The 22,849-nt window shown below is 52.9% G+C and overlaps 1 protein-coding gene across 4 annotated transcripts in view; it reads right to left on the bottom strand.

The window, feature by feature from the left end:
- Nucleotides 1-22,849, bottom strand: part of CARD11 (caspase recruitment domain family member 11) — a 104,376-nt gene that overhangs the window by 49,400 nt on the left and 32,127 nt on the right. The window contains exon 1 of one of the 4 annotated variants that reach the window (XM_070460510.1): nucleotides 6,768-6,952. The exons of 1 other annotated variant lie outside the window; for it this stretch is intronic. The gene's annotated coding sequence lies outside the window, so the exon portion shown is untranslated. Of the gene's footprint in view, nucleotides 1-5,732; nucleotides 6,168-6,767; nucleotides 6,953-22,849 lie in introns of those variants that run through there. 2 more of the 4 variants (XM_070460507.1, XM_070460509.1) reach the window with 2 other exon arrangements.

The following is a 22,849-nucleotide window of genomic DNA, read 5'->3' as shown; positions in this document are numbered from 1 at the left end:
CGGGTTTTTCCTATTCGGGCGGAGGGCGGTGGTGTCAGGCGTGATGGGGGTGTGTTTATGCCTCCAGCTCTCTTAAATCCCCCATCATCACCCAGGGAGAACACCCACCGCTGGAATCAGGGAGGACGGCCGACGGGGGGCTCGAGACTGGTCTTCCCCAGCTGCACGGGGCTCCCAGCAGCTCTTTCTAGAAAGGCCTAGGGGGCTGGTCAAAAACGCCGGTGCAGGAAGCAGCAGACCAGGCTTTCGTGTAGACCTCAGACTTCCGTGAACACCCCGAGGTGCGCGAGGCTTGAGGTCAGACCCGTACTTCCTCAGACCTCAGTCCCCTGGGCAGATTTCTGGGCAGCAGAGGAAAGCAGTGGGAGGAGTTTTGAGGGCTGGGAGAGAGTGACTCTGCCACTCTCGGCTCAGGGAGCTGGGGGGCTGGGGTTCCATGGGCAGGCCCCCCACAAAGAGGTGGCTCCTGCCCTCCAGAGCTTTAAACACACCGTGCATGAGGGTAGGAGGTGTCACGGACCCCCTCCTCCCAAAGGTGGGGGCTGTGGGGCAAAGGCTTGCAGGAATTCTACTCGAGTCAGACAGAAGGAGAGTCAAGACAAGTAATCCTAGCACCAAGGGACAAAACCAGAAACTTCTGCTTCCCTATGCTCTCAGGCCGGGTCCCCAGTCCAGGATCTAATAATGCCTGATGAGCTGAGGTGGAGCTGATGTGATAATAACAAAGAAAGAAAACACACAATAAATGTAATGTACTTGCATCACCCTCCCCTCCCAGGTCTAGGGAAAAATTGTCTTCCACAAAACTGGTCCCTGGTGCCAGAAAGTTTGGGGACTGCTATTCTAGAGGAAAGGATATGGTCCTGGATTCTGCCATTTTCCGCTGTGTGGCCTCGGGCACATTGCTTAACGTCTCTGAGCCCCCATTTCCTGTTCTGTAAAACTGGACACAGGGCTTCTCAGGTGGCTCAGTGGTAAAGAACCCACCTGCTGATGCAGGAGACGCAGGTTCCATCCCTGGGTCAGGACGATCCCCTGGAGAAGGAAACGGCAACCCACTCCAGTATCCTTGCCTGGGAAATCCTATGGACAGAGGAGCCTGGAAGGCTACAGTCCATGGGGCCACAGAAGAGTCAGATAAGACTGAGCGACTAAACAACAACAGAACTGGACACAGCAGCTGTGTCTCAGGGTTGCTGCAGTGCATCATTATGGATCTTAGCTCCTGGACCAGGGATCGAACCTGCACCCGCAGCATTTGAAGTGCGGTCGTAACCACTGGACCACAGGGAAGTCCCACATACGAGGCACTTAATCTCATCAGTCCACACCTTTGGACGTCCTCGGCAGACCCCGGGGGGAGAGCCACCTCTCCCCTGGCATCCTGAATAATGACCTCCACACCAGACAGATTTTAGAGGAAACTTTAAAGACCTGTCCTCAGCCCTTCCATCCAGGTTTCTGATCTGTTCACACCCAGGGGTGTGAGCTCCTGGGTACCACGCTGCTTACAAGCCTCTGGGCAGGGTCATCTACTTCCTCATGCGCCCCCCAAGGGCTAGCAAGGATCTTTCACAAATAGGCATTTAATATTAATCGAGTGATCGATTTCCGACGGATAAGCGCTGGCTCTCTGGTTATCGTTTCCTCCTTTCAGCGGAAAAGACCTTTCCCTCGCGGGGGTGGGGAGCTTTGCACATGACAGCGGCTGACGGGCTCAGATGGGTTCGCTGGGCCTGCAGTTCAGATCTAAGCGCCAGTCCATCTTCTAGTCCCAATCAGTCATGGACTGGAAGTATAGAATACACCTCCCTCCAGCATCTGGCTTTGGGGTCAGAGCCGTCTTGCCAAAAACCATGAAAATGCAGAAAAGCCACAGGTCCCCCATCCCTGCCCCGAGAACCCGTCAGCTGCCTCCCTTCTCCCCAGCTCGTCGCATCAGCGTGATGGCGACCCCTGCTTTTTTGCAATGGGCTGCTTCCCTGGGGCCCTCCCAGAGTGTGAAGGACACGCTGCCTTTTCAAGGACACCCCATCCTAGCCACCGGGGCGGGAACTCCCCTGGTGGTCCAGCGGCTAAAACTCCACGCTCCCAGTGCAGGGCGCCTGGCTTCGATCCCTGGTCAGGGAACTAGATCCCACATGCCACAACTAAGAGTTCGCATGCCCCACCACACTCAATAAATAAATACTAAAAACAAACAAAAGCAAAACACGAGTTAGCCACTGGGGCGCTGGGGTTCCACTGGTGGGATCCTAATTCTCTGAAAATGGACAACCCACCATGGGCCGGCATTTGGGGGTGGTCAGCCTAACATGTCACGTTCTCAGCGTGGGGGAAACACGAGGTTTACGGAAACCTCCCCCCAGCTGACCCTCAGAAGGTGCGTGGCTGGACCAGCTGCGTGACACGTGCTGAGCCACAGGGGGTGCCCGACACCCAGTGGGTCGGAGGTGGTGTCCAGATCCCAGGAGGGCACAGAATGACTCAGTAACAAAACCCACAGCCAACAGCGAGGGTGGAGCAGGCAGGTCTAAGAAGAGACCGCCGTTGGCCGCACAGCCGGGGACTCCGCCCTCCGTGAGTCCCACGTGGTGGGTCAGTAGGTAATTTAGACGACTCCAGACCCATTCTAGACTGAGGTCCTGCCTCCTGGCGGGAAAGGAATTATCAAGGTACCAGCAATGGAAAACTGTGCAGGGTACGGCAGCGAGTTCTAGTTTTCAACTGCATAGGAAAACCAAGAGCCACACCCTCTCTCTTCAGTCACATCTGAACGGGACTGAGTTAAGCCACGAACTGCAACCACCACCATCTCCCAATCCTTCTGGGACCAATGGCCCAGCCTGGGGTGGCTCCAGACACCGGATCTGGCCAATTTCCCCGTCCTCCCTGGGCCTCGCGGCAGCATCCCTATTTACTGAAAACATTTTTAGAAGAATATAGCGCTCTCATAGCCACCATTATTACAACAATGGCGCTTCCATGCGAGGGAAGTGAAATTCGAACCAGATTTTCTATTCCGAGATGTTCTGCCAAAGACATGGCGTGGGAGTAAGTTAGTTAAACGCATGCACGGAGCATCCGTGCTATGTTGGGAGTGAAACGGGCTTGTGCGTTCCATTAAGCGTCAGGCGTCAGAGAGGGAGAGATGCTTAGAAAGGGTCTCTCAACTCCAAATTAACCCCAAAATAAACAGCTCTCTCATGGACGGAGGGGGGCCCCCCTCCCTGCCTCCTACCTTCCGTGCCGCCTCGTTTCAATTAGCTCTCTGCTATTCCAGTTTCCTTTTCCTTTGGATCATCAAGGCTGGCTGTCATTGACTGCTAGAACGTCAGGAGCAGAGTCACACGGCAGACTTCTCCCACCTGGCCCCTCAAAGGGGTGGCATGGCGCTGTCCTGGCCATGGGACAGAACTGCCCCTGGGGGTGGGCAGGGCCGCGGCCCACGTTCCCATGTCTCCCACCTCCCTCTGCCCGGTTCCCTTTCAGTCCTGGCAGCCTCGAACCCCCACCACCAGTGACACTTCAAGGGAAGACATCTTATACACACAACGGAATACTATTCAGCTGTAAAAAGGAACGAAGCCCCGATCCATGCCACAGCACGGACAAAAACATCGAATGCATGGAACTGAGCAAAGAAGCCACACTCCAAAGGCCACACACTGTGCGATGAAGTCGATACAAAAAGTGCAGAACGGGGTCGATCCACTCAGACAGAAAGCAGGCTGGCGGCGGCCAGGGGCTGGGGCGGGGGGGGGGGGGGGAGCAGGACGAGGCGGCCGCTGATGGGCACGGAGCTTTACCTTCGGGTGACGAGCACGGTTTGGAACTAGACAGAGGTGGCGGTGGCACATCGTGAAGGTGCCAAATGCTGCAGAACTGGTCACGTTAAAACGGTGGACTCTGTGATGCCCATGTCACCTCGAATCAAAGCAAATCAATGACAATAGCGACGACTTCTCGAGCACACGCAAGGTACCAGGTCGACAGCCCAGATTACCGGAACCCATTAACAGCCCTGCCGAAGGCGTCATCAATTCTGATGAAGAGATAAGGAAGCCGAGGCGGGGGTGGGGGGACACCCGGGCAGGGGTGTCAGACAGACACATGCTCTTACTCCCCTGGCGTTTCAAACCTTAGGCTCTGGAAGCCTGGGGATCGGAGGAGCAGACGGTGAGAAGCTCTGTGTCCAGGAAACGGAGAGAGAGGCAGAGGGAGGCGGGTGAGGGTACGGAGAAGAGATGGGGACAGAGAAAAGGAAACAGGAACTCGGAGCTTTATTTAGTAGCCGCAGGTGCGGGGTGAGAACAGGACAGAGAAACGAAGCAAGACGGCCGTCAAGGGAGGAGAGTGGGCGGCAGGGGCGCCGGGCCTCGGGGAGGGCTGGGGGGCCACGCCGGCCTGGCCGGGAAGCACGCCTGGCTCCCAACTCTGCCTCCCAAGTCATCACACGCCTGCTCTGAAGCCTCCGGAGACCGTGGGCACCTGGCATCCGAATCTGAGTGGTTTCCTGTAATCCGGCTCACCTGTTTTAAAGCCACACGCCAGCTCGAAACATACAAACGCCTCACATTTTCCACGTCAGGGGAGTCAGGAAGACAAGGTCACAAAACACCTCTGAACACGTGGACTTTCCTCCCCAGGAGCGCCGCGGCCAGCCTCTCAAGGGACGGCCGCGTCAGGGCGTCTCTGATTGAATTCGGCAGGGTTGGAGGCTGGAGGGCGTTTTCTTTTCACTTTCTCTGCCGCCAGGCACCGGCAAATATGAGCCCGTGTTTTTTTTTTTTTTTCCTGACATTTCATCCTTCCCACTTGGTTGTGCTGGAAATACCTTGACCAACTGTTTGAAAGGAACAGTGATGGGAATTTGGGAATCTTGACTTTCATAGATCATCTCCAGCCTCTCACCATGTAAGCGAAAGCTTATGAATCAGGCGCAAACCAGAAAGGTTCTTTTTTTTTTTGGCCTGCGCCGCATGACATAATCACCAATAATTAATGCAGCCATCAAATCTGCACCCAGACAACTGAGCATGGGTAAGGACTTGAGACACAAGTTTTTGTTTTAAATTAATTTATCTACTGGGGCTTCCCAGGCGGCACTAGTGGTAAAGAACCCGCCCGCCAATGCAGGATGTGTAAGAGATGTGGATTCGATCCCTGGGTTGAGAAGGTCCCCTGGAAGAGGGCATAGCAACCCACTCCAGCATTCTTGCCTAGAGCATCCCATGGACAGAAGAGCCTGGTGGGCTACAGTCCAAAAGGCTGCACACGACAAGAGTCGCACACGACTGAAGCGCCCTAGTGTGCATGCACATTAACTGCTATTTATTTCCGGCCGGGTTCTGGCCGGGTTTTCGCTGCTGTGTACGGGCTTTCTCTAGTCACAGCAAGCGGGGGCTCCTCTGCACTTGCGGAGTTCAGGCTTCTCATCGCGGAGGCTTCCCCTGCTGGGGAGCAAGGCTCCTAGGGTGCGTGGGCTTCAGTAGCTGTGGCTCATGGGCTCGGCTGCTCTGCAGCACGTGGAATCTTCCTGGACCAGGGATCGGACTTGTGTTCCCTGCATTGGCAGCTGGATTCTTAACCACTGGGCCGCCGAGGAAATCCCCAGGGGCACGTCCCACCAGCAGAGGACTGCTGCCTCTGAATCACCGAACGAGCCCAGCCTTGAAGCCGGCTGGGTTTCACCCGCCAGGCGGTGACGTTTCTGCATCTCAGGACGTTACCTGCTGCGTGGCGGACTCATCCCTCTCCCTCATTTGAAAGGATGCCTCCACGATCCAGCTGATTTCCTCCAACCAGTGTGACCCCCAAAAGTAGACTCCAATCTCTAATAAGCCAAAGACCCCCAGGGGCTGCTGCAAAGCCTTCTTCCACTCCCCCAGGACTCAGCAGATTCCTGAAGCTCTGCATGAGGAAACGGGGAGCCTTCGGAGATGCATCCAGGAAGTTCCGTGAGGGTGACACCCCCGGGGGGCCCGGTCCTCCGGCTCCCTTGGGACGCCATTCACCCCACATCACACCCTTCCTCCCCGGGTTCCAGATCAAAGGTCTCCTGCCAGCTCGGCTCTGCAGTCTCCCTCTCTCTTTCCATTTTGCTTGCGGGCAGGGGCTGGACCCTGGTGAGCGGTTAGCCAACGTTTAGTAACAGGCTGGCTCCTCTGCACACGGAATCTTAACGCACCTCGGAGGAACTGATTGAAAGGTGCTCCCCGGGGAGGGCAGGAACCCCAGGGAGGGCAAGGCGGTGAGGCTGTGAGCCGCAGATCAAGGCGAGGCCCCAGCTTCTGGGGACAGATGTTCGCACACTTCCTCTCCACCAGCTGGGCTGCAGGCATCTCCCTCCTTCAACAGGAACACACACGAGGCACCCACCCCCATGCCTCGGCCCTCCGCAGGGTACTCCCTCAGAAGGGGAGGTTTAAAAAAAAAAAAGCCAGCACGTAAAAACAGCGTTCTGGTCCAAATCGATCATCAGGCATTTATTGAAAGCCTTCTCTGGGCTCTAGTTCACGCTCTGTGCAATCAAAGCTACAGCCTAAAACAGCGGTCCGGCACCCGCTGTTGAGTCTCCTGGTTGTTTAGGAAATTAAGATGAAGCTGTGCACGCTCATGGTTCCGATGGATCGGTGAGGGGGTTAGGGGCTCCACAGCGGCCCCCGCCTGCTCCAGAGGATGCTGCCTGACTGAGGATGTGGGCTCATGAGCTGGGCGCACACCCGTCAGAGCGAGAGGACCGGCCGGTTGGAAAATATACTCACGGGTTTGCAAACCAGCTCAGCCCCAGGTCTGGCCGGCAGGGCTGGGGGGTGTCTCTCCGTGGTCCTCTCCAAATCCCTCTCCTCCAGCGCGGTGACTGCCAGGCCCCCAGGAAATGCTGAGGCTGCAGACAGCAGTGCACCCCCCTCCCCGGAAGCCCACACTCAACACCCCGCTCAGAGGCTGCCTCTATTTTTAGCAGGGGCCGAGGTGGGGGCTGGGGGGCTGCCACACTTCCCTTTTTATTTTTGTTCTGAGCAGCGGCTGTGGGTGACTTTCTGCGAGGGGGAGGCTGGGAGAGGAGGAGACTGAGGGTCCGCGGCGGGCGGGGCGCTGCGGAGCAGGAGGGCTGCGTCTGCCATGGTGGGGGGGGGCATGGCAGCGGGGATGGGGGGCGGGAGGGGAGGGAAGGGGCAGCAGCTCAGCCCGTCCTTCCTGGGGCCCCTGCAGCTGTGCGGACCTCGCCCAGGAGGCCACGGTCTTGACTGTCAGCTGCGTGGAGGAGGGAGGCTGGCTGATGGGAAGCGTGGGACCCAGAACCTTCCCAGACGGACGATGCTTCCGGGGGCCCCACGTGGGGCTGCCCAGAGCCAAGCGCCCCACCACACTCTCTTCTCCTCCCAATGTCCTCCTTGGACGCTGACTCAGCTCCTCTGACCACGGTGCCCACCTCTCTCTGCCCAGTCCTGCTGGATGGCCCCCCACGGGCTGCAGCGGGCCTGGGGACCACCTGACTCCCTGGGAGGCCCTAGAAGTGGACGGGTGAGCAAACTCTCAGGGAGACTGTGAGCGAGGCCGAGGTGACATGTGACAGCCTGCTCTGCAGGCCTAGGAGGATATGAGAGGTCAGCCCGCCCCATTCCTGGAAGCCGGCAGGCCCCCTGTTCCCCCGCCACCAGACACAAGCTTCTCAGGTCAGGCTCCTTGGCCCCACGCCACGCAGAGCCTGGGCCTCCAGCTCAGCCCGATCCCAATTCCCAGCCTTTCTGCTCCCTTTCCTTGTTACACAACGGCAGGAGGACCAGTCAGCTGCGTGCGTCTTAAACGGATGGTCTGAAAACAAAGCACCCAGTCACCGAGACCCCAACCAAGAAGCAGGCTCCCGCGGCCAACCAAGCAAGGGCGCTCACGGCCTTTTCCGTGCTACTCCCCACCCCCATCCCAGAGGCAACACGGCTGTGCTCTCGGTCTTGCCTTTTTCTGGACCTCAGGAAGATACAGCAGCCTGGCCGGCTCTCCAGGGCCTGGCTTGTCCCTCCTTGTCCACTGATGTGGGGGCCATGTTTATGCATTCACCTGCTGTCAGACATTTGGGTCGTGGCCCCAGGTTAGCCCCAGGGGCATTCCCGTACGAACCTTCATGGGGTGTGTTGTCCTGTCTTTTGAGTAAAGACCGCCAGGTCACAGGGCAGGTGCACCCTGAACTCTGTAAGGAGCCCCCACCCCGTTTCCCCAAGTGGCCCTATCACCCTGCCCCCCACCCCCCGCCAGCGCTGGCCCTTAGATTTGCTGATCTCGGACCCCGACCGGCTGAGTAAAGACCCCACTCCCTCACTCTGCACACCCCACACTTCCCACCTCACACGCCCTCCCGGTCTCCCTCTACTGGGGCCATTCATTCTTCTATGCCTCCCGGGTGGACTGGGCTGAACAGTGACCCCCAAACCCATGTCTGCCTGGAAACTCAAAAATGTGACTTTTTATGGAAACAGGGTCTTTGCAGATATAGCTAAATGAAGACGAGGTCCTCTTGGATTAGGGGGGCTTTTACATTATGAGAAACGCTGGCTGAAGCACAAGCTGGAATCAAGATTTCTGGGAGAAATATCAATAACCTCAGATATGCAGATAACACCACCCTTATGGCAGAAAGTGAAGAAAAACTAAAGAGTTTCTTGATGATAGTGAAAGAGGAGAGTGAAAAAGTTGGCTTAAAGCTCAACATTCAGAAAACTAAGATCATGGTATCAAGTCCCATCACTTCATGGTGAATAGATGGGGAAACAGTGGAAAAAGTGGCTGAGTTTATTTTTTTGGATTCCAAAATCACTGCAGATGGTGATTGCAGCCATGAAATTAAAAGATGCTTACTCCTTGGAAGGAAAGTTATGACCAACCTAGACAGCATATTAAAAAGCAGAGACATTACTCTGCCAACAAAGGTCCATCTAGTCAAGGCTATGGTTTTTCCAGTAGTCATGTATGGATGTGAGAATTGGACCATAAAGAAAGCTGAGTGCTAATGAATTGATGCTTTTGAACTGTGGTGTTGGAGGAGACTCTTGAGCGTCCCTTGGACTGCAAGGAGATCCAACCAGTCCATCCTAAAGGAGATCAGTCCTGGGTGTTCATTGGAAGGACTGATGTTGAAGCTGAAACTCCAATACTTTGGCCACCTGATGTGAAGAGCTGACTCATCTGAAAAGACTCTGATGCTGGGAAAGATTGAGGGCAGGAGGAGAAGGGGATGACAGAGGATGAGATGGTTGGATGGCATCACTGGCTCGATGGACATGAGTTTGGGTAAACTCCAGGAGTTGGTGATGGACAGGGAGGCCTGGCATGCTGCAGTCCACGGGGTTGCAAAGAGTCGGACATGACTGATTGACTGAACTGAAATAAGCTGAGACCCAAGGACACATGCAGAGACAGAGGGAAGACGGCCAAGTGACAGTGGACACAGAGATAGAGTGATGAGGTCACGAGCCACATAACACCTGGAGCCACCAGAAACTCAAAGGAAGGAAGGGTCTTCCCTGGAGGGAGCATGGGCCTGCCTTGATTTCACACTTGTGGCCTCTATGATTGAGTGAGAACATCGTTTCTTTCATCTTAAGCCATCCTGACTGTGGGAATCTGTTACGGCAGCTTCAGGACACAAAGACACCTGAAAGCATCTCGAATTGGGTCTCCCAGTCAAACTCCTATCTGACCTCAAGGCTCTCCCTCATCAATGCCTCCTCCTACAGGAAGCTCTCCCTGATTGCCCTCACCTCATGTATCTTCTCCCCACTAGGCACCTCCAGACAGGACCCCCACAGTGGCTATGGGCAGGATGCTGTGGACACCACTGACCAGCTGGGTGACCCTGGGCAGGTCAGGGGCCGGCAGGACACAGATGTGACAAAGCTGGTTTTGGGGAGAGTGTGGTTAATGGATAATCTGCAAAGCTGTGGCAGGGAGGTCAGTGCAGACTGACCGGGAAGAGGGCAGTCTCCTGGGCTGCACCACCGCAGCTCCCGCGGGACTGAAGCGGTGGGTGCGTGGGGGGGTGGGCTCTGCAAACCTCAAGGCGGCCCCCAGCGAGGGGCCGGATGACGAATCGCCTGACCTTTGCCCTCCCTGTGTTCTCCCACTGGTCAGACTGAAGGAGAGGCCAAAGGTCAGGGAGCCACAGATGGGCTTCTCTGGGTCAGGCTCTAGGCACAGCAGTGGGAGTGAGTCTGCAGGGCAGACGGGGGCCTTCCAGACTCTTTCCCGAGTCCTGGGTGTCTCCTCTGTCACGTGGCGACAGCACGGAGCTTGCAGGGGAGCATGCGGGTGCAGAGATGCTTGGAAGAAGGGAGGCCGGCCGGAGGGCGCCGGGGCCTGGGAGCCGTGTGGTCTGCGACGGGCACGCCCCGCCGGGACAGGCCAGCCTCCCTCCTGAGGACAGAGCTTCGCCGGTCTCCGGGCGTCCACCCACGTTCCAGGTGCTGATGGCCTAACTGCTGCCTTGAACTGAGGAGGAGAAAGTAGACGAGGGCAGGGCACCGGCTTCAGGCGGCTCTCTTGGAGACGCTGGGCGCTTACTCCTCCCTGTTCCCGGTCCTCCTGCAGAAACACGCGGAGGGAAGCCCTGCTTCCCCGCGCCTCCTGTCCTCCTCCCGGCCGTCCTGACGCTGTTCTTCCAGGAAACCGAGGCTCAGAGAAGCCGCAGGCTTTGCCTGAGGTCACGTGGGGTCTCGGTCCACCTAGAGGCTGAGTGCTGACATACCACTGTCCAGGTGGCTCAAACAACGGGCGTTGATCTCCCCAGCTCTGAACGCTGGGCGCCGCGATCAGGGTGCTGGCAGGTGGGTGTCTGGTGAGGCGTCCTCTCGCTGTCCTCACAGCTCCTCGGTGTGAGCTCGTGGAGGGCAGGGGCTCTGTGGTCTCTTCTTCCTCCAAGATCACTAAGCCCATCACGAGGCCCCCACCCAGGACCCTGTCTAACCCCCCCTCACCCGAAGGCCGAACCTCCCGCCAAGGGTTCAGCCCGCAGCTGTGAGAAGCGCCAGGCCGTGCTGGCGGTTTGGTTCCTCGCAGGGTTGGGGGGGCCCCCTCATCACCTGCTGCGCCATGAGCATCGCCATGACGCTGTCAGCGGAGGGACGACTCCCCAAGCCAATCGATGGCAGGGAAGTGCAGCGTGAAGATGCAATCTTCATGGTCAGAGCACACGGTAATGGGGTTTCGGGGCTGGTAGGGGGCCTGGGTGTCATTTCAGCCACGGGCGCAGCCACGCACCAGCGAGGGAGCGCAGGGGCCGCGGTGAGCCGAGGCACTCTCTGAATTACGACATCCCCGCCTGGCCCGGGACCTGCTGGGCCCTCCTTCTGAGTTTCCTCCCGCCCTTCACAGCAGCTGCCCGGGAGACTGGGGCACTCAGCCCTCCGTGTAGCAGAAGAAGACCTGTTGCAGCGGAAGGTGTTGAACGCTGGGTCCGGGACCCCCACCAGGGTGGGGGCAAGCAGGGGCCGACCATGGTCGTCTCCCCCCTGCACGCTGATCGCTCATCACCCCACCTCTCCTGTCCCCTCCCCTCGCCTCGGAGAAGCGGGCTTCCAGGCTCAGGCAGCAGGCAGCAAGGACAACGCTGCCGGGAGCCGCCCCGTCGTGGGGGGATCTCAGGGCAGAGGACGTCCACCCACGTTGCAGGCTGGGAAGCCCTCAAGTCCCTTCTGAATTCTGAAACACGCCCCGTCAGAGAGACCAAATATGGATGGCAGTTTTTTTTCCCCATGGCTTGGTGAGGGGATCCCCATGGGCTTGTCAAGGGTCCACAAGAGGGATGAAGCCGACATCCAAGGAGCCAAGGGGCAGAATTCTCCCAGGAGGAGGGGCTGCTCGAGGCCGCGGTGGGAAGGGAGCCCGGGGCGCCCTCGCAGGAGCAGCGGGACCCGAGTCACAGAGAGAAAGTGGCGTCGAGAGCCTCCTGTGCCCACGTCCCGGGAGGCGCGCGTCTGAGCCCGCGGGCAGGACTGTTCCAGAACAGCCAGGAGGAGACGGAGCCAAAACAGCCGGTTCTGCGACGCGAACAGCCCCGCGGGCGCTCCGTGACCCCGGAGACGAAACAGAGCCCACGGCCGGTGAGGCGGGTGACTGATGGCTTCGGTGTAGGAACCCCCGCCCAGAGCCCCGTCTGTCCCGCCAGCCAACCCGCCGAGGTCCGGTTCCACCCAAGGACTGGGGTGGGCCTCCTCCCCGCGCTGAATGCTTATCTATCTCTGCCTTGAAACCACAACTCTCAACAGCACAGGCCCTTCACTGCTGACTCAGTTGTCAGAGTCAAGACTCATAAAATTCTACTTCAAAAAGGTCCAGTGATTTTATTTTCTGACCATAAATATGAAGTTCAATTAGCAGTTTGCTGCTAATGAAGTCGCCATGGAAGCAGAGAGGGGAGAGAGCAGCCCGCGGACCACAGAACCGGCCCCTGCTCCCTCTTGCGCCTCCCTCATCCCCGCGGGGTCGGAGCAGGGAGGACGCCTCGCCGGAAAGGCCGGGACAGGGGCCAGGCGCTCTCTCGGGCAGAGGACTTGACCCGGCCCTGGCTGGGATGCCCCTCCTTGGGTTGGTGGGAAGTTCTCAGGCATGCTGGCCCTGTCAGAGGCCTGGTTCTGTCTCCTGGCAGAGGGAACGGGCTGGGAAGACGGGGTCTTTGTCCAGAAGCGGAAGGAGAAACCACTAGAGCCTAGAAGGAGCCCAGTTCCTCTCCTTGACTCCAGACATCGCTGGGTGAAGGCCTTTGTGGGACCCACACTTCACAAAACACGCCAGACCCAACACCCACCCCGTTCCTCCAACTACCCCATCTCAGTTCCTCTATAAATAGGAACTCATAAATAATCTATAAACAGCTTCATCTATCAAATAAGAATCGTGATGCCCACAGCTGGCAGAGCTATCGTGATGCTAACACATTTCTAAAGAGCCTGCCTGGAGCAGAGCAGATGCTCAGTTAACAGGGGCTTTCTTCATCACCCTCCGTGTCTGAGCTTAGTACTTAAACCCAAAGTCCGGAACCTACTGACGTCTTAAGCCCTATTAATCAGAAACAGACTATTCCACGCATTACCCAAGAAGCCGAGGTTAAGATGTGACTGCTAATTTCCTAAACATGACGGGGAAACAAAATGCAGTCCCTATGGTTGCCGGTGAAATAAACCAACACCACCTTAGGTGTGCTCCGCATCCGTGTCTAAATCCAGGCGTGTGGATGGTGTGATATGTGTCCTTTACACGTGGAGAGCCCCCTGCCATGCGCACACTCCACGTGTACACAGGGGGGCAGGCACACAGACTCCCCAAACATGAGTGTCCGTTCGACGTGAGAAAGGGCCACATCCTGTCCTGACAGAGCCCGCAGCATCCAGCTTCAGACAGTCTGTGCTCCCGGCACACAAGATCATACTAAAAAAAAACGTTTACGGCAGAAGGTAAGAGAGTCTGAGCGTTGCTTTCTTGCTAACTTAAAAAAACCAAACTATTTATTTCTGGCTGTGCTGTGTCTTCGTTGCTGCGCGGGCTTTTCCTCCAGTTGCAGAGAGTGGGGACTAGCTTGGGGCGGAGCTTCTCATTGCGGTGGCTTCTCTTGTTGCGGAGCACAGGCTCTAGGGTGCATGGGCTTTAGTAGTTACAGCTCCCGGGCTCACACTATGAAGAATCTGCCTGCAGTGCAGGAGGCCTGGGTTTGATTCCCGGGTCAGGAAGATCCCCTGGAGAAGGAAATGGGAACCCACTCCAGCATTCTTGCCTGCAGAATCCCATGGATAGAGAAGTGGGAGGGCTACAGCCCATGGGGTCGCACAGAGTCGGGCACGACTGCATGACCAACCCTTGTAACCCTGGGCTCCAGAGGACAGGGTCAGTGGTTGCGATGCAGGGGTTTAGTTAGCACGCGGCATGTGGAATCTTCCCGGATCTGGGGTCGAACCCACATGTCCTGCATTGGCAGGCGGGATTCTTTACCGCTGAGCCACCGGGAGAGCCCTTCTTTTTTTTTTTTTCCAAATTAAAGATTATTGCCATCCTGCTGGCCTTCGGGCTCCTGGACAAGGAGGAAGGGCAAGTGTGGCTCCTTGTGGCTCTCTGGGGAATTCTCCTGGGGTCACAGCTGAGATTTCAGGTCTGCTGGAGCCTCCGTCCCTCAGGTATAACTGCCAGCCCCAACAGGTACAAGAAGCGTCAGGGTGAAATAGCACAGGTAAGCTACGTTTATGTAAGTCAGATCCTCTTCTCTCCATCTACTAGTCTGACACAGGTCTCCCCTGGGCCACAAGCAACAGCTGACTCCCCAGGAGGAGCTGCTCTGGCTTACATGGTCTTCACCAGCCGGAGGGCTGTCTGTGGCCCTCAGCCTCAGCACCATCCAGAGCTGGTTGGACCTGCAGCATTTCAGGCCTCACCCTGGACCTCCTCAGGCAGAGCGTGCATCTGAACAGGCTCTCCACACACGGAGAAGTATGACTCTAGTTCTTCACGAGACTAGCGACCGGTTGTTGACCTACCTGTCCGCCCCATCTAAACTCCTAGAACCTTCTAGACTCATGCTGGTCTCTTTGGCTCACACCCTGCCTGGACTTTTTGGCTCAAGACACTCAAGATCCTTTGGGGTAACCGAGCCCCAAGTTGGACCAGGTCTTCATACGACAGCCCTCAGTGGCCCTGGCTAGTGCGTTCCAGATGCCCGGATACGCTGACACTTCAGTGGTGCACTGACTGATTCTGACTGATGGCTCCACCCGGAAGCAACTGCCAGGACTTGAGGCTTGGAGGCTCTGCTGACCATCACCTAGCTCTGCTTACAATGGTCATCTTCCAATCTCTTAAATAGGCTAAGGAAGAACACAGTTTACTTGCAGCTAGTCCTCTTTATAAAATGAAGGCTTCTGCAAAGTAAAAATTACGCCCCACAGTTATTTCCTATAAAAATCTAATATTTCATACAACAAAAATTCAGGGTGTACTCGAGGTCTTATTTGGGGACAGAATGCCCAGTGGATGCTAGTTACAACCATGGATCCTTCATTGCCAGTCTTTCACCATAGCCTCTTATCTGGCCTGGTGAATAAAGATTGTGAGGTTTGTGGAAAGTAATATGCCATGAACAACAGTGAAAATACTGAATAACTATAAAATGGAGAAGTGGTTTGAAACAACTGTTTGTAGACACTGAACATCAGGAGGCTCAGTATAACCCTGGTGGAAGGCAAACTGACTGCGTTCCAATACTCTGGCCACCTGATGCGAAGAGCTGACTCACTGGAGAAGACCCGGATGCTGGGAAAGATTGAGGGCAGGAGGAGAAGGGGACGACAGAGGATGAGACGGTTGGATGGCATCACCGACTCAATGGACATGAGTCTGAACAAGCTCCGGGAGATAGTGGAGCACAGAGTAGGCTGGTGTGCTGTAGTCCATGGGGTCGCAGAGAGTCCAACGGAGCGACTGAACGAAACAAGCCTCATGAGCACTGGCTTTTGGTCTGGATGCACTTTACATACCACGGGGCAGAGAGGCGGAGCCCAAACTGAGGTGACAGACAGGGACAGGGCTGCCAGGGTTTGCAGCCCAGGAGGAGGGCCGCAGGGGAGGGAAGCCCGAGAGAACGAGTGGGCCCAGGATGGAGCCGCACAGCACACGTGGGACTCTGCGAGCTGGGCCTGGAACCAGCACCACGGGGCCGTGAGATGGAGCGATTCAGGGGACACACAGACAGACGAAGGCTCGGGCTCCCATCAGCCAGGCCGGGAGGGCCTCGCCGAGTCCCCTGAAAGTTCAGAGACCAAGAAAGTCACGCCTGAAGAGCAGGGCTGCTCCAACTCCAGAATGAGGACCAGTTCACACACAGCTAGCAAACACACCAGCATATGCAGAAGAGAGAGCCAGTGGGAATCTGCTCTATGAAGCAGGGAGGTCAAAGCCAGTGCTCTGTGACGACCTAGAAGGGTGGGACTGGGTGGGACGTGGGAAGGAGGTCTGGCAGTGGGACTGGGTGGGATGTGTACGCCTGTCGCTGATTCACACTGCTTATGGCAGAAACCAATACAACACTGCAATTACCCTCCAAATAAAAATAAATGAATGTTAAAAAGTAAAGTTCAAAAGAATCAAACCTATTCACACACAAATTAACTATCTGCCAGATAAACACTCATCACAACTTATAAACAACAAAATCCAGAAACTTGGCATCCACAGTGACCAGACTCAATAAAAAAATGTTTACTAGATACGTGCATAAGTGGACAAGGAGAAAAACCAGTCAATAGAAACAGACCCAGCAATTACAGAAATGTTGGAATTTGCATACAAACATTTTGAAAGAGCTATTATTATAAGTATGCCAAAGACAAAGGAAATAGGAACAGGAGAAGGGAAAAGATATGAAAGAAGAAATAACCAAATGAAAACCCTAGACCTAAAATTTAGAGCATACAAATTACAAATTCAGTTGATGGGCTTAACTGCCACTTGGACACTACAGAAGAAAAAAATCAGTGAACTTGAAGAAAGGGCAATAGAAACTATACACCTAAGGCATGGAGACGGAAAAAGGTACAAAAGGATGAACAGAAAATCACTGAATTGTGGAATAATATCAAGTGGTCCATCATTCATGAGATTAGAGTCCTAGAAGGAGAGGAGGAAAGAGAAAATGTGGAAGAAAAATCCCTTTAATTTCCCCCCACAAATTTAATGAAAAATATCAATCCACAGATCTAAGAAATTCAACAAACTCTAAGCAAAATAAACATGAAAATATACACAAGTATATCTTAAACTGCTGGAAATCAAATATAAAACGAAATCTTAAAAAGCATACAGCAAAAAAAAAAGAGAATACACTACATAAAATGAATTAGTGATAAAAATATTGGTCACTCAAAAAACAATGTAAAGAAGACACAGAATCATATCTTTAAAGCCACGAAACAAAAGGGCAACTTGGAATTCTTGACCCAATGGATATCTTTCAAAAATAAGATGACACAAAGTCTCTTTCTTTGAGAAATCAGAAGCTGAAGAAAATCCATCATGAGCAGACCTGCAGTGTAAGGAATGTTAAATGATATTTTCCAGACTGAAGAAGTATGATGCCAGCCAGAAACTAGGATCTGCATGAAGGACTGAACAGTGCCAACATGGTAAACGTGTGAGTTAAGATAAAATTTCTTCCATTTGCGATTTCTTTAAAAAATAATTAGTGGCTTCATAGAGAACGGACTTGTGGACACAGAGGGGGAAAGAGAGGGAAGGAAGAATTGAGAGACTGGCATTGGCTTGTCTCTTTACACACCACCACGCGTAAAACAAAGAGCTAGCGGGAAGATGCTACGTAACACAGGGAGCCCAGCCCGGCGCTCTAACGGGGTGGGACGGTGGGTGGAGGGAGACTCTAGAGGGAGGGGATATATGTATTATATTCTGATATATTATATATATATATAATTATGACTGATTCATGCTGTTGTACAGCAGAAACCAACATAACACTGTAAAGCAATTATCCTCCAATTAAAAAATTTAAAAAAATACAGGCAAACGGGAGGGAAAGCCCTCAAAAATTAATTAGTGGCTTAAAGCAGAACTCGCAATATTCTGTTGTGCAATTTATAACACGTGTGTGTGTGTGATAAGTCGCTTCAGTGGTATCCAACTCTGCAACCCTACGGACTGTCGCCCGCCAGGCTCCTCTGTCCAAGGGATTCTTCAGGCAAGAATGCTGGAGGGGGCAGCCATTTCCTCCTCCAGGGGATCTTCCTGATTCAGGGACTGAGCCCTCATCTCTTGTATCTCCTGCACTGATAGTGAAGTGAAATTGCTCAGTCGTGTCTGACTGGGATCCCATGGATCACAGGAACCTATTAGGTTCCTCTGTCTGTGGAATTTTCTAGGCAAGAGTACTAGAATTTTCCAAATCAGGAAAGGAGTACATCAAGGCTGTATATTGTCACCCTGCTTATTTAACTTATATGCAGAGTACATCATATGAAATGCCAGGCTGGATGAAGCATAAGCTGGAATCAAGATTGCTGGGAGAAATATCAATAACTTCTGATACACAGATGACACCACCCTTATGGCAGAAAGTGAAGAAGAACTAAAGAGCCTCTTGAGGAAAGTGAAAGAGGAGAGTGAAAAAGTTGGCTTAAAACTCAACATTCAGGAAACTAAGATCGTGGCATCTGGTCCCATTACTTCATGGCAAACAGATGGGGAAACAATGGAAACAGTGACAGGCTTTATTTTGGGGGGCTCCAAAATCACTGCAGATGGTGACTGAAGCCATGAAATTAAAAGACTCTTGCTTCTTGGAAGAAAAACTATGACCAACCTAGACAGCATATTAAAAAGCAGAGACATGACTGTGGCTTTGTAGTATAGTCTGAAGTCAGGCAGGTTGATTCCTCCAGTTCCATTCTTATTTCTCAAGATTACTTTGGCTATTCGAGGTTTTTTGTACTTCCATACAAATTGAGAAATTATTTGTTCTAGTTCTGTGAAAAATACTGTTGGTAGCTTAATAGGGATTGCATTGAATCTATAGATTGCTTTGGGTAGTATAGCCATTTTGACAATATTGATTCTTCCAATCCATGAACACGGTATGTTTCTCCATCTGTTTGTGTCCTCTTTGATTTCTTTCATCAGTGTTTTATAGTTTTCTATGTATAGGTCTTTTGTTTCTTTATGTAGATATACTCCTAAGTATTTTATTCTTTTTGTTGCAATGGTGAATGGGAGCCCAGAGATAAATCCACGAACCTATGGACACCTTATCTTAGACAAAGGAGGCAAGGATATACAATGGAAAAAAGACAACCTCTTTAACAAGTGGTGCTGGGAAAACTGGTCAACCATTTGTAAAAGAATGAAACTAGAACACACTTTCTAACACCATACACAAAAATAAACTCAAAATGGATTAAAGATCTAAATGTAAGACCAGAAACTATAAAACTCCTAGAGGAGAACATAGGCAAAACACTCTCCGACATAAATCACAGCAGGATCCTTTATGACCCACCTCCCAGAATATTGGAAATAAAAGCAAAAATAAACAAATGGGACCTAATACATCAGCAGACGAATGGATAAGGAAGCTGTGGTACATATACACCATGGAATATTACTCAGCCATTAAAAAGAATTCATTTGAATCAGTTCTAATGAGATGGATGAAACTGGAGCCCATTATACAGAGCGAAGTAAGCCAGAAAGATAAAGAACATTACAGCATACTAATACATATATATGGAATTTAGAAAGATGGTAATGATAACCCTATATGCAAAACAGAAAAAGAGACACAGATGTACAGAACAGACTTTTGGACTCTGTGGGAGAAGGCGAGGGTGGGATGTTTCGAGAGAACAGCATCGAAACGTGTATATTATCTATAGTGAAACGGATCACCAGCCCAGGTTGGGTGCATGAGACAAGTGCTCTGGCCTGGTGCATGGGGAAGACCCAGAGGGACTGGGTAGAGAGGGAGGTGGGAGGGGGGATCGGGATGGGGAATACATGTAAATCCATGGCTGATTCATGTCAATGTATGACAAAACCCACTACAATATTGTAAAGTAATTAGCCTCCAACTAATAAAAATAAACGAAAAAAAAAAAAGTATAGCTGATTTACAAAAAAAAAAAAAAAAGCAGAGACATTACTTTGCCAACAAAGATCTGTCTAATCTAAGCTATGGTTTTCCCAGTAATCATGTATGGATGTGAGAGTTGGACTACAAAGCAAGCTGAGTGCTGAAGAATTGATGCTTTTGAACTGTGGTGTTGAAGAAGACTCTTGAGAGTCTCTTGAACTGCAAGGAGATCCAACCAGTCAATCCTAAAGGAAATCAGTCCTGGGTGCTCACTGGAAGGACTGATGTTGAAGCTGAAACTCCAATACTTTGGGCACCTGATGCAAAGAGCTGACTCATTGGAAAAGACCCTGATTTTGGGAAAGACTGAAGGCAGGAGGAGAAGGGGACGACAGGATGAGATGGTTGGATGGCATCACTGACTCAATGGAGATGAGTTTGTATAAGTACCGTGTGCTAACCAATTGCGCCACTGGAGCTCTTGGAGATGAGTTTGAGTAAACTCTGGGAGTTGGTGATGGACAGGGAGGCCTGGCGTGCTGCAGTCCATGGGGTTGCAAAGAGTTGGGCATGACTGAGTGACTGAACTGAACTGAAGGCTCCCACATCCGTGGACTTTTCCAGGCAAGAGTACTAGAGTGGGTTGCCAGTGGGTTCTTTCCCACTAGTGCCACCTGGGACACTCACTCCGACCACCCAGCCGCCATGCTGTGAGGGGTGGCAGCAGCCGGGAGAGGCCCCCATGCCCAGGAAGAGAGGGTCCCAGCCGTCAGATCAGATCCCCGCCCATGGCCATGGAGTGGGCCGTCTTGGTCCCCCAAGCTGATGACACATACAGCAGGCACATGAGCTCGGCATCCAGCTAAGCTCAGCCCAACATGCAGACTCGGGAGCGAAACCAATGGTTTCAAGTGGTTTAAAGCCATTCCATTTTGGAGTGGTTTTTATGCAACAACACTGAACCAGAACACCAACTCAGTGGCCTCGGGCCAACGCTTCACTTCTCCAGACCTCAGAGTCCGCAGGGCAAAAGACAGCAGGATTCAAAGCCTTCCAATGTACCTTCCAGCTCAGTCAACACATTCTTTGAATGTAAACAATCTTCTTCTCGGTTAGATCATAAAACAGAACATCTTTTTCTCCAATTCAGTAAAAACTCCCTTGTATTAATATGTATCAGAACACTGTGGCAGGGCTTCTCACGTGTTAATGTCTAACTGTCTCGCCGGAAGATCTTATCGGAGGCAGAGCCTAAAACAGGCGGTCAGAGGTGTGCCCTGGGAATCTGCATTTTTCATGCTGCGCTGGACCACTGACAGCATTTTGAGTGGCAAGGCCCTTGTCCTTCTGTCACCAGCAGCTGCCATCAGCCACGGTCCTAAAGACGCAAAGGCAGTATCTGGTTTAATCCCCGTGACGGCGCTCTGAGGAAGGCTTCAGAATCATTTGCAGCTGACAGACAGGAGACACAGCACCTGGAGAGGGCAGATGACTTGTCTGGGGTCACAGTTAGCGAGCGGCCTGGCCAGGGTCTGACTCTAGATCAGCCCACAGACGCACATTCCCCCGGCCGCCCTCTTTTAACCACAGGGTGACGTGAGATTAACCATTTTTTGGGGGGGGGGTTAATCTCCCCCCTTTGTGCCTGCAGCTAGCCAGCTGGGATGAAAATCTATCATGGAAGGGCAGGAGTGGGGACGCGGGAACACATCAAGAATAACAAAACAGAGTTAACAAAGATAGAGGTGACTTCTTCAGGTTTCCTATCCCCAGCCGTGATTAATTTACAGCTTTTTACATGCTAATGTTTTCCTGCCTTCTGCCAGTAATAAATAACCAATATGCTTTAATACCTAGTTATTATTCATCCCTTTCAGATATTTGGATTTTGATTCTTCACTGCAGTTCAATCACATTGAATTTCTTTAGCCAGGACAGCTCCATTAAGAATCCTCTCCAAGGACATCCCGGCAGGGCGCTGACAGTAATGGATAATGGGTGACAAGGGAGAGTGGGGAACAGAGACAGGAAATATTAGCAGCTGTGGGGAGAAGAGGGGGAAACCGTAATAAAAACACCACCAAACTACATTTAAGTAACATTAGGGTTATGACACAGGCCAATAAAACCAAGACACTCACAGTTAACGGCGGCCGCGCCATTCGTAACGTGCCTGCCTTTGACGGTTTTTGCAGCAGAAGCGTGGGCTCCTTTCATCGCCGTCCTGACACGGAGACTCCCCTCTTACACTGCAGTAAGGTGTCAAGGGCTCCACATCCCTCACTGGGGGGACTTTAAGGAAGCTCCTCGGAGATATCTCCGTCTACATGTCCTCAAAGCGTTTTTCAAGCAACAAGGACCAAACTCGACCAGCCAAGGTGGGCTAAAAGCATCATGAGCTGAAGGAGCTGTCCTTTGTCCGAGGACCCCGGAGCCCTCTGGCCAGCCTGTCCTTTGTCAACACCAAGCAACTCAGGTCCTTCTGGGCTCGCTGAGGACCAGACGCGACACGCTCTGTCCTGCCCGGGGGCCACTTTAGGAAGGTGAGCATCACCCCTGTGGTCACTGGTGCGGCCACCTCGGCCTTCACCTGCCATTCCTCTGCCTTTTCAGGCCTGCCTACCCCCTTCATTACAAGAAGCACCGGGATCTTCCCTGAACAAGGAGCCGGTCCCCCAGGGGCTATGGCTCGTAACTTTCTGGAATCCATACGGTGTCTGGAGCCACTTCCAGAATAATGTTTTTTAAACACATGAAATAACACAGAGAATTACAAGCTATAGTGAAACAGAATTATCAAATATTTTAAAAACTGTGATTTTCTAACATGTGTGCCTTCTTATTGATGCCCTGAGTTTGAGATAGGGGGAGGCCAACGAGATTCTGAGGCATCTGCAAAAACCGTAACGGGATATGAAAATATCGGGTCGGCCGAAAAGTTCGTTTTGAGTTTTTGATAACGTGTGATGGAAATGCTCGAATGAACTTTTTGGCCAATCCAGTATTTGTGATTTCCATTGGTGACAAGGTTAAAAGTGTTGTCTCCGATATTGCAATGGCCTGTCCCCTGAATTCATCATTGAAGGAAATGGCACATTTCCATTCGAGAAAATAACAATGTAATTTTGCTGGGGTGGGTGGGTGGTGGTGGCCTGGGCTCCAGGGTAAGAAGCCTCACCCCCGGGTCCCATTCCTCGCATTGCCTTGTAAGCACCCACAGAACTCCCTGACTTCCCT

Source organism: Odocoileus virginianus, chromosome 33 (assembly GCF_023699985.2).
Source record: "Odocoileus virginianus isolate 20LAN1187 ecotype Illinois chromosome 33, Ovbor_1.2, whole genome shotgun sequence".
NCBI lineage: Eukaryota > Metazoa > Chordata > Mammalia > Artiodactyla > Cervidae > Odocoileus > Odocoileus virginianus.
The sequence above is the reverse complement of the archived record's forward strand: the minus strand, read 5'-3'. Positions and strand labels throughout refer to the sequence as shown.